Source organism: Spodoptera frugiperda, chromosome 30 (genome assembly GCF_023101765.2).
Source record: "Spodoptera frugiperda isolate SF20-4 chromosome 30, AGI-APGP_CSIRO_Sfru_2.0, whole genome shotgun sequence".
Lineage (NCBI taxonomy): Eukaryota > Metazoa > Arthropoda > Insecta > Lepidoptera > Noctuidae > Spodoptera > Spodoptera frugiperda.
In genome coordinates this window covers 2,779,691-2,795,507 of record NC_064241.1, presented here as the reverse complement: position 1 = coordinate 2,795,507, position 15,817 = coordinate 2,779,691, and positions in this window count along the sequence as shown.

The following is a 15,817-nucleotide window of genomic DNA, read 5'->3' as shown; positions in this document are numbered from 1 at the left end:
TTAAACTGCTATTAACAAGTAGGAAAAATAAAACCTTTAAACAATGAAGCTTAAATACCTATTATGCAAACAGCTGAAACTACATACCGGCCTAACTAATGAACTCCCAATCAACACGTACATTACATTACAGAACGTATAAATTAAAGATCACAAGGAATAAAAAATAAACTGCGGCCGCGAGATTCTAAATAAATAGACGAGTCAATCTTTGAAGTCGGGTTAATAAACTAATTGATCGAAACTCGGTTACATTGTTGTCATCATGTTTTATGGTGTATCGTAAATGCAGATTCTACGGTACCTACCTATCTAAATATAAAATGGTTATTGCGTTTTGCTCGGTAAGTTTAAGAGAGTTTGTTGTTCGTTAGATGATCTTAATTTTTTCCTTGGTCTTACAAACCCTTTTTTTGAGATAGAGAATAAAATTGTCCTATCACTTCTTCCGCCTTGGGCGTGTCAGACACTACCGACTAAAAACTAATTCGTTCCAACTCCTCTTTTTAAGGTGGAGCCCATTAATACGCTAGACAGATCGAAGCTCCGTGCAATTTACACAACGAGGCTCACTCATCGGAGAATTAAGTTTCCATAGGGAGCATAGGGGCTTTGGAGCAGGTCTACTAAGAGGACTTGCAGTGTCCCTCACAGGTGCTGAGGGTGACCACTGGAGTAGTTTTAATGATTTAAAAATCCAACAACATCAATCCTAAAAGCTAGGCGTCATTTCAGGCATCATCACTAAAAAGTACCTTCTCTGGTAGGTACTTAGGCAATATGGATATTTTATTCGCATCAGTAAATTAAACTGAGCAAAGACCGGGTCCACACTCGACTCTTCATGTCACCAGCACTCTCATACACCAACGAAACAAAACACAATTCTTATCAAAAAAGATATAGGTACCTAAGTACCAAACAAAGTAAAACAACGCACAAAAGGATCAAAAGACATTGTGTACGGTAATATCAAACGTAAACAGGACGGTATCATTGTAAGACTGTCGTCCATCACTTTATCTTCGAGTTTCTAACACAGCTGGTACTTCGCGACTCACTAATGAGTTTTTCTCTTATTCCTGTCTACCTATTGTGTGAGCAGTCCACTTGATGTGATCGTAACATTTTATTTGTGTATCCAGTTGCAATCGCATGTCTTTTTGGGGTACTTATAAGAAACTTTTTTTAATTAGGTCAGTAATGACGGATCACCCGAAGGTTTTTAGCGTTGATAAGTCTGCGCTTGGCCACCAATCTGCTTACTGCCAGAACGGCAAAGCGAAGATGTGGCCGAAGATGGAGCACACAGACTTAGAAAGTACCTATACACTCTGACCTTGAAAAAACTCGGGTTGTATTTCTCAGGAAAAATAGAAACCGGCAGATTGTTCCATTCCCTGGCTGCACGGATTAGGAACGTGGATTCGAACCATTTTGTTTACACCCAAGGCAAGTGCATTGTCACTTTCATCCAGCACCTATCTCATTTGAAGAATAATTAAGAGCTTGAGAGAATGCGGATTCTCAAACTACTATCTAAACTTCCTATGAATCTCCACTCTTCAAATATGCCACGATATCTGATTACCAACGTACCTAATTAGACAATACTAACCCACTTAAGGGCTATTGTTATAAAAAGCTCAACATCTCACCGATGAGTTAATTATAAAAAGCATGTATCAGATCTCCTCGTAACCCACTTACGTAAAAATAACTACCCAACACCATTCATAAGCTTCGATAATTTCTTAGTAGATGACTGTCTTTAGTTAGTTACTCCATATTTCTATCATAAACCAGACGTAGTGTGAATTGTTATAAAAATTGCACATAAAACATCGAGGTGTTTCCTGTACCCTTCTTGGTACTTGTTATGATTGATCATTGACTTGTTGAAATACTTATTTACTGTAAGCTGTGAGTACAGTCGATACTTGAAGTGGTGAGATTAGATTTACTCTCATTCTGGGTGTAATTGGAAATCTTGCATCGATATGTGGGATCGATTAAGTTTTTTCGCATAGGTAAGGTATCGAAACCGCTACACGTTGCACAGTCGATTGCCCAGCCACGTCAATCTTGCATCACATAAACAACCTATAACTGCCCACGGTTGATCAAAGGCCTCTTTTTCTCACGGAGCAATAATCACCACGCCTATTCAGTGCGGGTTGGCGTTGAAATCAATGCGGGTTGGCGATTTCAAACTTAATATAATCAGAAATTATTACCTCGGGTCTAAATAATCTTAGAAAGTACATATAACGCGGAAAAAGTCCGGAGCTGCGGACATAGCAACACATAGCGGATTTACCGGGGCTCCAGCACGACAAGCAGGAGTAGGAACGGGATGGTTTTTAGTCAGTAAGGGACTGACACTCTCTCTCGCTTCGCCCAGAGCGAGAGAAGTCATTGGATGATTTCCCCCCTTAAAAAAAATCATATTGGTACTTGCTGACGGTAGTTTACGAAACCGTCTTAAACCTCGGAGACACCACGACACAATAAAAAAACTACTTAATCAATTTAATTGTTACGTACAGAATTTGGAATATGACGCCCAGGATTAGATAGCCATTGGCATTACCTGCAATGGCCCAAACAACACATAACTTTATGAACATCTATTCTAAGATGTCTATATCCATCAATTTCCATTACTGTTACAGTTATAGATGACTTATACCAGGACATTGGGCGCTGAATCGATGTGGCCGTTAATACTATTAGCGGTAAGCCGGTTTCCAATATGGATACCAAGCGAATAATTTCATGTGTTTGCTTGTGTAGGCAAAAGGTCGGTAGGTAATATCCGTTTCTGACTATAATATTGTAAATTTCATAGATTTCATTGTTTGTTATATTTATTAGGATAGTAACAAAAATACACAGGTAGGTCGGTATATTTTTGACATTACGCAATACACAATGTTTGTTTTCTTAATTAAGATCAAGGTAAATTAAAAAAATATAGATTTTTGAAATAGGTACTTACCTAATCAATTTTAAATTAAACCATGACTAACAATGACAATAGGTACCTAAAGATAGAAGTATGAGAGATTATTAAAAAAAAAGTTTCTTGCTTGTTCTTCTCCATTCGAAGCTACACTTTGGAACGAGCACCTAGCTTCACTGATAGACAAACTGACGAACAATTCAATTTGACGTTTCAAAAATGCCTAATTAAAGATTAATTGAAATAAATGCTTTGACTTTAAAAATAGAAGCTACAGGATAACCCGAAATCAAACACAAGAAACATATTCTTTTCAAAAATCGATTGAAACTTAAAACAACACACGAAAAGGTAATCTACAACACTATTCTTACATACCTACTCCCAATTAACATAAAATTAATGCAAGCAACATTGTGTGCGCGAGTTCACTCCAACACAGCATTGTTTACACCCAACCATAATGTTTACGCAAAGGGCCACGTGCAATAATTAACTCCTTATTACTCAATGATATTGTGAAGCTATTCACGGAATGTTTGGACAATCTCGCTCCGATTTATTAAGCCCAGCCCCGGTCAGTATCACGGTGCATTATTAGAGGCACACATTGTGTAGACCGGCAGGTCAAGATACACCTAACGATCAGCTTTATACAAAGGATTTTTGACTCTGTGACTGAACGTTAAAGTTCATAATCTATTAATGATGTTGTTCAGGTTAGGTAGCTTCATGTGCTGCGCTACAGTGTTATAACAATTGGTTTTGTGTTTGAATGTAAAAATAGCGATTCCTTTGAAGTACTTTAATGTAAATCAACAATAATGGCTTTTGTTCGAGGTGTAGTGATGGTGGTTACACCCACTTTTCGCCTTTTATGTTATAAATAAATACTCAATATTAGGTACCACGCAAACCCGGAGGACACGGTAGAACATACGGTGGCGGTGTGCCCTGCGTGGGCTGAGCACCGCCAAGTCCTCAGGGATGTGGTCGGCGACGGCGACCTCTCGCGCCCGGCACTGGTTCAGGCCATGGTGCGGAGCGAGAGGGACTGGGATGCCGTCTCCTCCTTCTGCGAAGCAGTCATGCTAGCTAAGGAGGAGGCGGGGCGCGTGAGAGAACAAACCTCCTCACGCCCCAGCCGTCGCGAAAGACACTCCGGGCGTAGGGGATCCCGAGACGATCTCCGGCCACCGTAAGTGCGGGCCTGCGGACGGCGAGCAAGGGTAGCTCACCGCCCGAACAGAACCAGACCCGTGCGTGCGGCGCGTCGCGTTCCGCGCGCGCCTCAAAGAGCCATCAGACCACCACAGATGGGGCCCAATAGGGCTGATGCCTGATCCGGAGCTGCGGACTACCTAGCGGGTTTACCGGGGCTCCGGCTCGAAAAGCAGGAGAAGGAACGGGGTGGTTTTTAGTCAGTAAGAGTCTGACACTCCCTCTCGCCTCGCCCAAGGCGAGAAAAGTCATTGGATGATTATCCCCCCTCAAAAAAAAAAAAAAAAAAAAAAAAAGGTACCACGCAAAAGTCAAAAACTAACCGCCATCTTTTCGACATAGAAGTAGTAGAAAATCGGCCCACTATCATCCCTACAGAGTGGACTTCCCTTGGGTGCGAACGAAACGATTCGAATCTACGTTCCTAATCCGTGTGCAGCCGGGGAATGGAACAATCTGCCGGCTTCTATTTTTTTGAGAAATACAACCCTTTTCAAGGACAGAGTGAATAGGTACTTTCTAATTCTATATGCTCTATCTTCGGCCACATCTTCGCTTCGACGTTCTGGCAGAAAACGGGCCAGACTTAGACTTATCAACGCCAAAAAACCTCAATTCAAAATACAAAATCATAAAACATGGCACTCGGTAACCCTCCTTATAAAGTATAATAGACTTATCTGATGCAAAATACATAGGTACTTATTAATCAAAATGTTCGTGTTCATAAAGGTTTTACTGCATTATATTGAAAGCAATCTATGTTAAAAGGTAAGGATTATCTCATAATAGATCATGCGATTGTCTAGCTGACCGTAAACAGATGTCAAGTGTTAATTAGTTAATCCATTAATCATTGTCATGACATCGCAAATCTGTTTATTAATACATACATAACATATATGTACATGTATATCAATAGGAAGAACTTTGGCACATAAGTAGTTCAAACCTATACTTAAGTTGGTACCTAAGTATGTCCAACGATATGGCAACGTTTATTGCCATTTTTTAACTAATCACGAGGCTTTTCATTAACTGATGAGGCAAGGGAGTAGACTACCTAGCGGGTATACCGGGGCTCCGATTCGAAAAGCAGGAGTAGGAACGGGGTGGTTTTTAGTCCGTAAGAGTCTGACACTCGCTCTCTCCTCACCCAAGGCGGGAGAAGTCATTATCCACTCAGTACGGATGTAATGAGCGCTAGTGTTGCAACTCAAGAGTATGAAATTTCACAATATCAATATCGATCGAATTAGGATTCAAGAGTAAGGCCCCTGGTGCCCCTGGAACTATGAAGTTTCATTATCAACTACCATCAACCAGTATTATTTTATTTTCATCAGTTTAATACTTACAAACAAATATCGACCTTGAAGTGGATGCCCTAAAAGCAATGATCCGGTAAATCGGCTGTCCGAAGCCCTACACATGTGTCTGCCAACAATTATATTATGTGCCCAACTAATTGGTAGAACTTGTAGGACCTTCCTTTAAAGAATGTCTACTTATTTCAAGGTTACAATTTTAACAATATTATTATATATTATTCCATTTAAGTGTGGAAGAACCATGTTTTGGCAGGAATGTGTCGGCTCGACCGGAGTGATACCACGGCCTCACAGAAAACAGTCGTGAAAGAACGCTTGCGTTGTGTTTTGTAGTGTGAGTGAGGTTACTGGAGGCCCAATTACCCCGTTCCCAATCTTCCCAATATTCGATTCCCCAACAATCCTTAAATTTCAAATCGATATATCTTCGAAAGTATTTGTTTCTGTAAGAAAATAAAAAATACATACTTATTAGTCATCTACCCTATTAAATGAAGGGCAGAATATTGTTACGAAAATCTTAAAATACGTTTGTAATAGCGTTGTCCTATAAAGTGCAAGACTGTAAAACAAGAAGACTACATTTCAAATTCTCATTTAAACAGTAATCTCCAATCGTACTCTCATCTCTTTTTAATTAATTCTTCTTTCCAATTTAGTGGCACCCTGATACTCGTATTTTCCATTCGACCAACTCAATTTATTTTCCAAAATCAGCGATCCTATTACTTTGGGAGGAAGAGTGATTGTTTTATCAAGACATTTGAAGACGTTATCTTTTTTTGCAACCTTAAACCAAATCAATAATTTTGTCGGTCCGTTTGACAATGACCTTTAAGGTAAGCGTCCACAGATCCGCATCGGACGTATCGCACGCAACGGATTTTAGTTTGTCTTGTATAGAAACCCATACAACAACGTTCACTGATCCGCACCGTACGGACCGCTCATCGGTAATGCCTACATGTGATGCGTCCCGACGACGTAATACGGAATGCCAATTTCAAAAATCCGAGTGATACTCGCGTTGGCAATCCGATCGCTGTCGATACAGTAGACGCAGTCTGAAAAATTAATCCGTTTGATGCGATCCGTCCGATGCGTGCGATGCGTACGATACGGGTCTGTGGACGCTTACCTTTAGACCCCAAATTTTTGGATTTGTTTAGGACAGGCAGTCGTTAAGCCCTCGTAGTCAGGTGGGTGGAAAAAGTTTTATTTGATTCATTAATTTGTCTTCTCAAAATTCAAATGTTATTTGGAGTTTTACTTAGTTGGGGAAAATCAGCTTTTTGACGTTCTATTTCACGTTAAAGATTGTACAAACACGTTTTAGTATTTTTTGACCTTCGGCTTTGTTTTGCTATTCTATTTCCTATATTTTATACACTTACCATAATATTGCTTTTTAAGGGAGAAAATCATTCAATGACTTCTCCCGCATTGGGCGAGGCGAGAGGAACTGTCAGACTCTTACTGACTAAAAACCACCCCGTCCCTACTCCTGCTTTTCGAGTCGGAGCCCCGGTAAACCCGCTAGGTAGTCCGCAGCTCCTGATATTAATGATAAGACTGCTTTCCAATTAATCTTTCAGTGTTCATAAAAAAATTAACAATTGCTCTCATACATATAAAACTTCTCTTTAATACACAAAAAACATCCTAAAAAGTACATACAGCACTCCAATAGAACTTTCGAAACAAAACAGTATGTAGGTACCATCTCGACCCGAGACATAAACAGTTAAACAGTTGCCCGAAACGCGAAACGCATTCCTCGGTTAAGAATACAAACTAATTAACGGGCAGGTTGAATACAGCCGCGCTCCCAGCGACCTCATTCTAACAGCGGATTGTTACAACCCTGCCGAGCTGCCATGCACCAACATTACTGCAAAAATAATTTTATTTATTTAGCAGTTTTTTGCAACGCTGATTTTTGTACTTTTTTTACTTTGCCCCACAGTAGGGTTTTCTCCTGCTGCAACATAAGTTTAGATTTTTGGTTAAAGGAGCATTGATATATTTTGAGGGGGAAAATCATCCAATGACTTCACTCCCCATTGGGTGAGGCGATAGGGACTGTCCGACTTTTACTGACTAAAAACTACCCCGATCCTACTACTGCTTTTCGAGCCGGAGTTCCGGTAACCCGTTAGGCAGTCCGCAGCTCCGGGTCGGCATCAGCCCTACTGGGCCCCATCTGTGGTGAGAGAAACATTGCTAGGGGCAACATTTTTAAATATGTTTTAATAAGAAAATTACAACAAAATTACTAATTATTTTTCTCACTTTGAAAAGAAAGAAAACAAAAGAAAGTCCTTTTGATTCTATTAATAAATTTGAGATCAAAGCAGTTGTTGTTATTGTTCATAACACCCACTTAAGTATATTTGCAAATATAACTACCTCATTAGCCGAGTGGTCGGAAGTGGGACTCTCGAAGTTTTGGGTTTCATATACCAGCCAGACTAAAGTTTCAACTGATCCTGTATTACTCACATATTACGAAGGTTTCATTCTTCAGGATTTCAGTTAAATTATAATACAGATAGGGTCTAGTAAGTCTGATGCCTGGTCCGGAGCTGCGAACTACCCACCGGGTTTACCAGGGCTCCGGCTCGAAAAGCAGGAGAAAGAATGGGATAGTCACAGTCAGTAAGAGGCTGACACTCCCACTCGGCTCGCCAAAAAAAAAGTTAAATTATAATGTAACTACTTAAAATTCAGCTCTCGTAAACTGAAAATGAAAATATTTCTGAAATCTGTACGGCCTACACACTCGTACACCAGTATTCAGTAATAAAGTGTGCGCTGAAATTTTAATGATGAAAACGGTTGCTGCGGACAAATCTACATACATATGTGAATTATTTATTTCTATATACTATAATTGTGTATGCAAACGTATTATGTTCTTATGTAACTTCACGCTATTAATGCTCAAACAAAAATTTAGTTATATATTTTTTTAAATACCATTGGAACTCATTAGGCTGCGTTTCCACAGAAGCGGAGTAGTGTCGTGAAATTAGGTAGGTATTTCTACTAAAGCTGCGGATAGCTGAGCAGTGCAGAGCTGATCTGTATAGGTGGGTGAAATGGAGCCAAGCAGAATCGAGTGGAGTCGAGCGGAGCTGCGTGGAGCCAAGCAGTGCAAACAAACACCATACATTTTAATGTAAATCTGCTCAACTCAACTAACAGTTTCCACTACAGCAGAGCTCAGATGTGACATGTAATGCAATTGGTATTTTTTTATAAATATCTGCTTGGCTCACAGCCTTAGTCACCATGCTCCACGCCATCTTTCTTTTTACGGGGTATCGTAAGAACCGACTAAAAGACTACATTTCACAGAGACCTGGTAACAGTAACAGGTAACAGTGCTCTAATAAACCTGTAACTTTTACCGTCGCCTGCTTGCCAAGAGTGAAGATTAGAACCAATGCGGCAACTCCTTAATATATTGAACACTAGCAAACTCGGCGAACTCTGTTTCGGCACCAATGATATTCCCTGTTTTCCAGCTTTTCTCTTGATTTTTTCCTGAATTTTCTTTACTATAAACCTTTCCAACGAATGCAAAACCGTGCAAATCGGTTCGTGCGTTCTAGAGTTATGGCGTCAGGAAGGAAAACTCGACTTATTTTTATATAACAGAAGATAGAACTGGCTCATAGACCAGGAATACTGTAAGTTACAGACACCAATTGGTGTAGTTGTTGATGACGTAAAGCTATCACAATCACATATCATGGTCAATAGTGTCAATACAAAGGAAATCAACTACCATATATCTATTTCGGAATATACTCGATATTTGTTCTATCGGTATTCGTATCGGGAATTCACCAACACAACGTGTGTAGTTTGAAATTCACCAGAACCGTTTGACTCACAGCCCTATACATATCGCATAGCTTTGTCTTTAGTTCGGCATGTATTGTTTTGTTTGAACCTGTCGAGAGAATATTAATTTATATTAGTTCTGTGAAGTTAATGATGATGCTATAAATACGTGTTTCTTTTGTTTTTACGTTGGTATCTACACGTAATATGTCGGTATCTATAGGTATACATACATGTAACACGTGTTTTGGTGAAATCGTGTTGTTAGCCAGAGCTTGAAACTGAAACTGAAGCTTCGTTAAAGCAGTCGTGTCTCATCGAATCGTATGTTCGGAAAAATACATACCTATACTTGTTGTGATACTCTTCTGAAAATGACAGAGGTTGCACTTTTTTATGAAATAAGGGGCAAATGAGCACGTGCCGGCACGAGCCAATGGACACCCGCAATACCAGAGAAGTCACATGTGCGTTGCCGGCCTTTTAAAAAAGAATACTCTCTTTTCTGGAAGATATGAAGGTCGTCTCGGTTAGGAAATACTGCTAACTCATTCCACAGGTTTGCTGTGCGAGGCAGAACGTTTCGTAAGAAGCGCACAGTTGTGGCCTGCCAACCATCTATATGATGGGGATGGAAGTGTTGTCGTGTAGGTCGATGGCGAAAAAAACGCGGCAGTCAGTCTTGAAGTTATTTAACAATTTCAGCACATTCTTTTGTTTTATAAAGTAGGTGCGTATGGCTTCATAATATCAAACACCTTATTACCACTCCATAAAGGTCTTTCTTTACCTATTACCATACATTACCTTTAAAAAAATACGTTTAGAAATCTGCTATCAATACATTAGATGCTCACCTACACACCTATTTAAATAAAGCAGATCCATCAGTACCCAGTATCAAGCTTGCAACCGCTTTAAAATAAAACACAGCACAGCAGCTTCACACTCCATTACACTGTCCGCGACAGAACCTACATAAAGTAGATATAGACATTTTAATCTCAAATGAAATGAATACTGGAACGTAAAAAGCCTGGCAGCCGGCACTTTGTGCGAGTATCATTAAATATGCGCTTATGTCATGTATTGCGAATGAAAGAGATATAACCTAAGAGAACAAAAATGGACCCGTTTTAGGGTGCTTTTCTACCAGAAATGTGCTATGAAGATGTAATAGCTAAGCTGTGAAACTATGTGACCGTTTCCACTGATACTTAACTATGTAGCTGTGCGAGGAAGATGTGCAGCTCGAGTATGCGATGTATCGATGGTAGGGAAGCCATCCATAGCACGCATATAAAAAACATAGCTCAGCTGAAGTTTGTTTCCACAAGTCCTTGGCATATGTACCAATGAATATGATTGGGGGAATCCAAACGCATCCACAGCAACGTAACATAGCACATCTCATCATTAAAGTGGTAGTGTTTCAACGTAGCATAGCACATCTCTGTTGCAAAAGCACCCTTAATCTTCTTGTTTAAAAAGGTGGATAACCTACTAGTGAAATAATTGTGTTGTGTACACAGACGACCCGCCAAAGTTCAAACAGTTACAAATTAATTTAAAACACTCGACCTACCGGCTTTGCTCTGCAGATTTAATTTGTTTAGCATTCTACTTTACAACAGAGAACGTCGCAGGCACAAATTATATGCAAAATGCCTTAAAATGTAGCTAGACTTACTCCAGCCTCCAAGCAAACTTCAAGCATTTAGCGAGTACTTTACGCTTTAAAAAAAAAAGAATATTATTTCACTCCCAAGTCTCAGTAATAAAATGAGTACCTACTCAGAATTTTTTCAAGCGAAATTTTACTTTATGGGAGCCAACGTTGCTCTTACCGTTTCTAATTTTAGAAAACCTTTGAGTTTTGAGTAAATTTAGAGTTGCTTTTTGCGTGGATTTACTTCTATCAAGGCAGTAATTACTCTTGTACTGACGGAGAGATGAAATGGAGTGAATCGGGTTCATTTAAAAGTTAGACGTATTTTACTGAAGAGTTCCTTATGGTACTAAATGCTGCTGAAGATGGAAATCGTATATATTATATATCGATACCTTAATTGGCAAACCAGCTAACTCCTTATGAGCAAATTTTTCAGGAGACACTTAAAACTCTATCATACCTTTTGTTCCATACGATGTAAACAAAAAAAAAAAATGTTGACGAAATGTGGAGTTGGCTGGTTTGCGAATTAAGGTATCGATATATTTTTATGTGGCATTTAGTTCTTGCGACCAGTTGAACAACAGAATAGTCTTTAAATGAAGGTCATAAGGTGTACAATAGTGGAAAACGTATTTGCTTTATCTCTCGTTGAACTAGCGAAGGTGATAATTGCCAATAACAATCTTGTACCACGTACCAGCTTGTGAGTGATTCAGTCGAGTGCTAATTAGAGAGAATATGACTCATGGGTTGATGTACATAATGTTCATAATACATCACACCTTTTATAGGTCGAAACGCTAGAATGAATTTATTCCCCAAATAATTAGAAACAGAGGTGTATATATATATTATGTATTACTCTTTAAAACAGGGTTTCCCAACCTTTTACTGGTCTAGGACCACATTTATATCATCCTTGTTAGATTAGGGGCCATGATTACTATTACTTTTTCATGTGGTCACACACTCTGTTCACTTCAGTCAAATCTGTAGTTTAATTTAAGCTGTTTATTGAACAAAGGTGTAATCTTGTGTATTGTTTATTTTTTAATTTTATGGACATGTATAAGTTTAATTTAAGCTATAACCGTGGTATTTATTAGACAGAGGTGTAGTCTTGTGTTTTGTTTTATTTAATTTTATGGACATTTTTATTGACTACTGCAAACCAGTCATGGGTAACGACCGGTAGAGAAACACTGCTTTAAAAGAAAGATTGAATTTTGGTCTTCATGCTACTATGAGAATTTTAGAACAACCAAAACAACTGACAATCTACGTAGCTCCGCGACCAAATCTTAAAGTGGAGTCCGTAGCCTAAACTAAATTAATTAGACAGCTATTCCTTTCTTAAAGCCCTCTTAGTAAAACTATTGTCTACACTATGGGTGCTCCACATTTCCTTTGCTGATTAATTTCATCGTGGTTACGAGCCAGCTGAATAATTTCCTCGAGACTGGTCGGCCTTCATTTGTCTTGGCGTTTCATTTATATACTAGTTTACCACGATGTTGCTTAGGTATCTAAGAAATAGGAATAGTGAACCTATAATCAATTTATTAGACTAAATGCCTATAGTGATTTATTAAGTTGGGAGGAATATTCTATGTAATGTAACACAAATAAAATCTTTTTAATCATCCAAAGAGAGCAATGGAGAGATGTGCACATTTAAAAAAACCCTGTCACACTCTAGGATTTTCTCTTTTGTCATGGGTGCCTTTACAAATATACAAGTTCAGATACATATGATATCCAGACCCGAAACAATAATGTGTGGATTTCACAAAGAGTTGCTCCGTGCAGGAATCGAACCTGCTACACGTTGCACGGTAGCCAGTTGCCCAACCACCGCGCCAACCGTGTAGTTAGTGAAAAGAAAAGCCAACTTACAGTTAAGTACGCCTATTGATTTATCAGTAATGAAAATACAGACTTCCACTGTGATTGGATATAATTATAACAAGTAAGGAGCTATCGCTGCCCTCTGTAAGGACTAAGGGTATAAAGAGAAAGAAAAGAAAAAGTAAAAAGTAGATCCCTACTCTCAAAGAACACCAAAAAGAATTCTCCTCCGTCGCGAATAATTAAATCGAATACCTATTAATAAACCTCGAACAAGCATGCATTGTATGTAAGTACGTACGTGTTATTAATACCAATTTGATTTCCAAGCTGACTCACAATACATGAGCACCTGTGTTCGGATAAAAATCGATAGTCAACCGACTCATTACAGCATGTCACCTGTCCTGTGGATAATTCGGTTCCAATATCTAGTGGCACATGGTTGTAATTGAATTTCGCCTTTGTGTGAAGAGGCAATAACCTCAATTTTCATATTCGGTTTATTGATGGACGTGTTATGACAGTTTTGTTGGTTGAGCTACATTTTGTTGCGGGTCGTGGTATTCTACGTGAGCGCTGGTGAGTTGTGGGACTCGGGTTTAATTCTTACTGCTAGTAAAATTATAAATGTAAAAGTTTGGGATGATATAAGGATGTGTGTTTCTTACTCTTTCATACAAAAGCTAGTACCTTTTTTTATTACGGGGTAACCTTCAAAAGACGCCTTTTTGAGGATAAAAGACATAGAAGATGATAAAAGAGATAGGGTGTGTGGGATTTTTAACTCACTAAAACCGCCCCGGTCGACCAAAACTAGTACCTAATGAAGATGAAATTTGGCACAAAGATGACTGATGGTTATTTTACTGTGGAATAATACATCATTAATTTTATCGAGTAACACCGAACGCGGTTAATGCGCTTGGCAGAAACTGATTCTCTAATAAGATAAAGAGATAAAACTATGCAATAAATGCACTCCCCATCAAAACAGCTAATATAATCTTTCAATAAAAAAACAAAAAACTACAGAAGAATTATACAAAGAGTGTAGATCCCCTCTAACCCTCACTTAGCACTACATTAATTAGGTTGATATAATTACAGCTAATCAAGTTTCAGAGAATGAAGCCTTGCAAAAGGTTTTTCTTGTCGGAAGTAGGGTAAACCCGATTTGACATGAATACGTGGCCAAGTGTAACGCATTTATGTTGTGGATTTAGAATTGTGTTGTAAGCTGTATTGACGATTAATGTCAATTTCGCAATAAATAGGATGGATGTGTGTGAGGTGGTGGAAAGAGAGAAGATTGGATGCAATTGGTGAGCTGTAGTTCAACGTGAAGGACTAAGGGGACTAGGTTGCCCTTTTTTTCAGCAGTGGACGTCATCTGGCTGGTGAAGATATGAGAAAATTAACGGTACTCTGCCGTTTTAACTGATTTTAAATGTGTAATTAAAGTGATAAAACAGTTGGTAATCTTCCACCATTTTCTCTGAACAAGAAGAAATGAAGTATGAAGTCAGAAATTGCTCACGATGCATGCCAATAATTTACACATCGTTTTCTTGACATACCTAAATAGTAAAACAAGGTATAATTTATACACATTCATTGCTCTTCACAAATAAATGGGATCATTGTATGTCAACGTGTAAAGCATGGCAAACGATTTGATTCCAAAGTAAAGCCATTTTATATACGCATTCATGCTTCTATGTACCATTTTGCGATGAACAAGCGAATGTTCGGAAACGCGGAAGTGATGGGTGTATCAAATTGATCAAAGGTGGAAAACACACAAAAAGGTAACACGATGTATCTATGAAATATCTTTGTTACAACGTATTTTGAGAGAAATGATTTTGTTCACGAAGCACTAGAAACACTAGTTCCAATGGGAGAGCTTGTATGCGTCGTAGGTATTTATGAACACATTTAGGTACACATAGCCTGGTCATGGTCGCTCATGGTCTTCCATCACGATCTGTCTAAAGCTTTCCACTTCACCTCCCTTCACGTCATTTCAATGCCCGCAACTTCTTCTATTACTGTACCCCTCCAGGATAGCCGAGGATGGCCACGCTTCCCTTTCCCTTGGGGATTCCAATCCAAGGTCTGCTTGGGAATATCATAATGGTCAGGGTCCCTTCGGAGCGTATGTCCTATCTAATTATCTATCCCCACTTGCGACGTTTGATCTGAAGAAAGTACCTAACTATTCGAAGTCGGAATGGATTTATAAACAAAAAATCGAAATCTTCACAATGTAAAACTACATAGGTAAAATAAAATGTCTAACATAATATTTATAAGTAGCCTCATATTGAGGCTATCCAAAGGAAAGTGACACTTATAGCCATATCGGTTACATTAATAATTACGGCACAGGAACAACGGTTCTAATAGCCGAGACCTCTGACCGTAAGGGCGTTGATCTCCAATTAACTTCATCAATTTACATCTTCCGGATCTGCATAGTACACTATAATGTACTTTGTGTAAGTACGTACTAACTGCATGTTGACAATTAACTAATAGGTATGATAAGAGTACTATATGAAGATTAGAATTACCTAATGCTATAGCTATTTCTTTTGTTAGAAATGCCTATGTTAAATATTTGGGTAATTAGTTACACCATAATATGTAAACTATCTATAAGAGATCCGTGTATATTTTTTCTTAAATAAAAATCTTAAAAAACATTGTGTGATTGAGGATTAATGAGAATCCATAATGACATAATTCGAACATTGAAACTAAAATATTATTTTTGGTTGGCTTATGTGAAATAAATAGATCTTGCCATCATAACTGCATAAGTCAGACATTTGTGACTAAATGGACAGAAATAGTTTTGGGCAATTAATTGGATTAATTTATAAAAATATCCATGACTCAAATATTTGCTTTTTATAG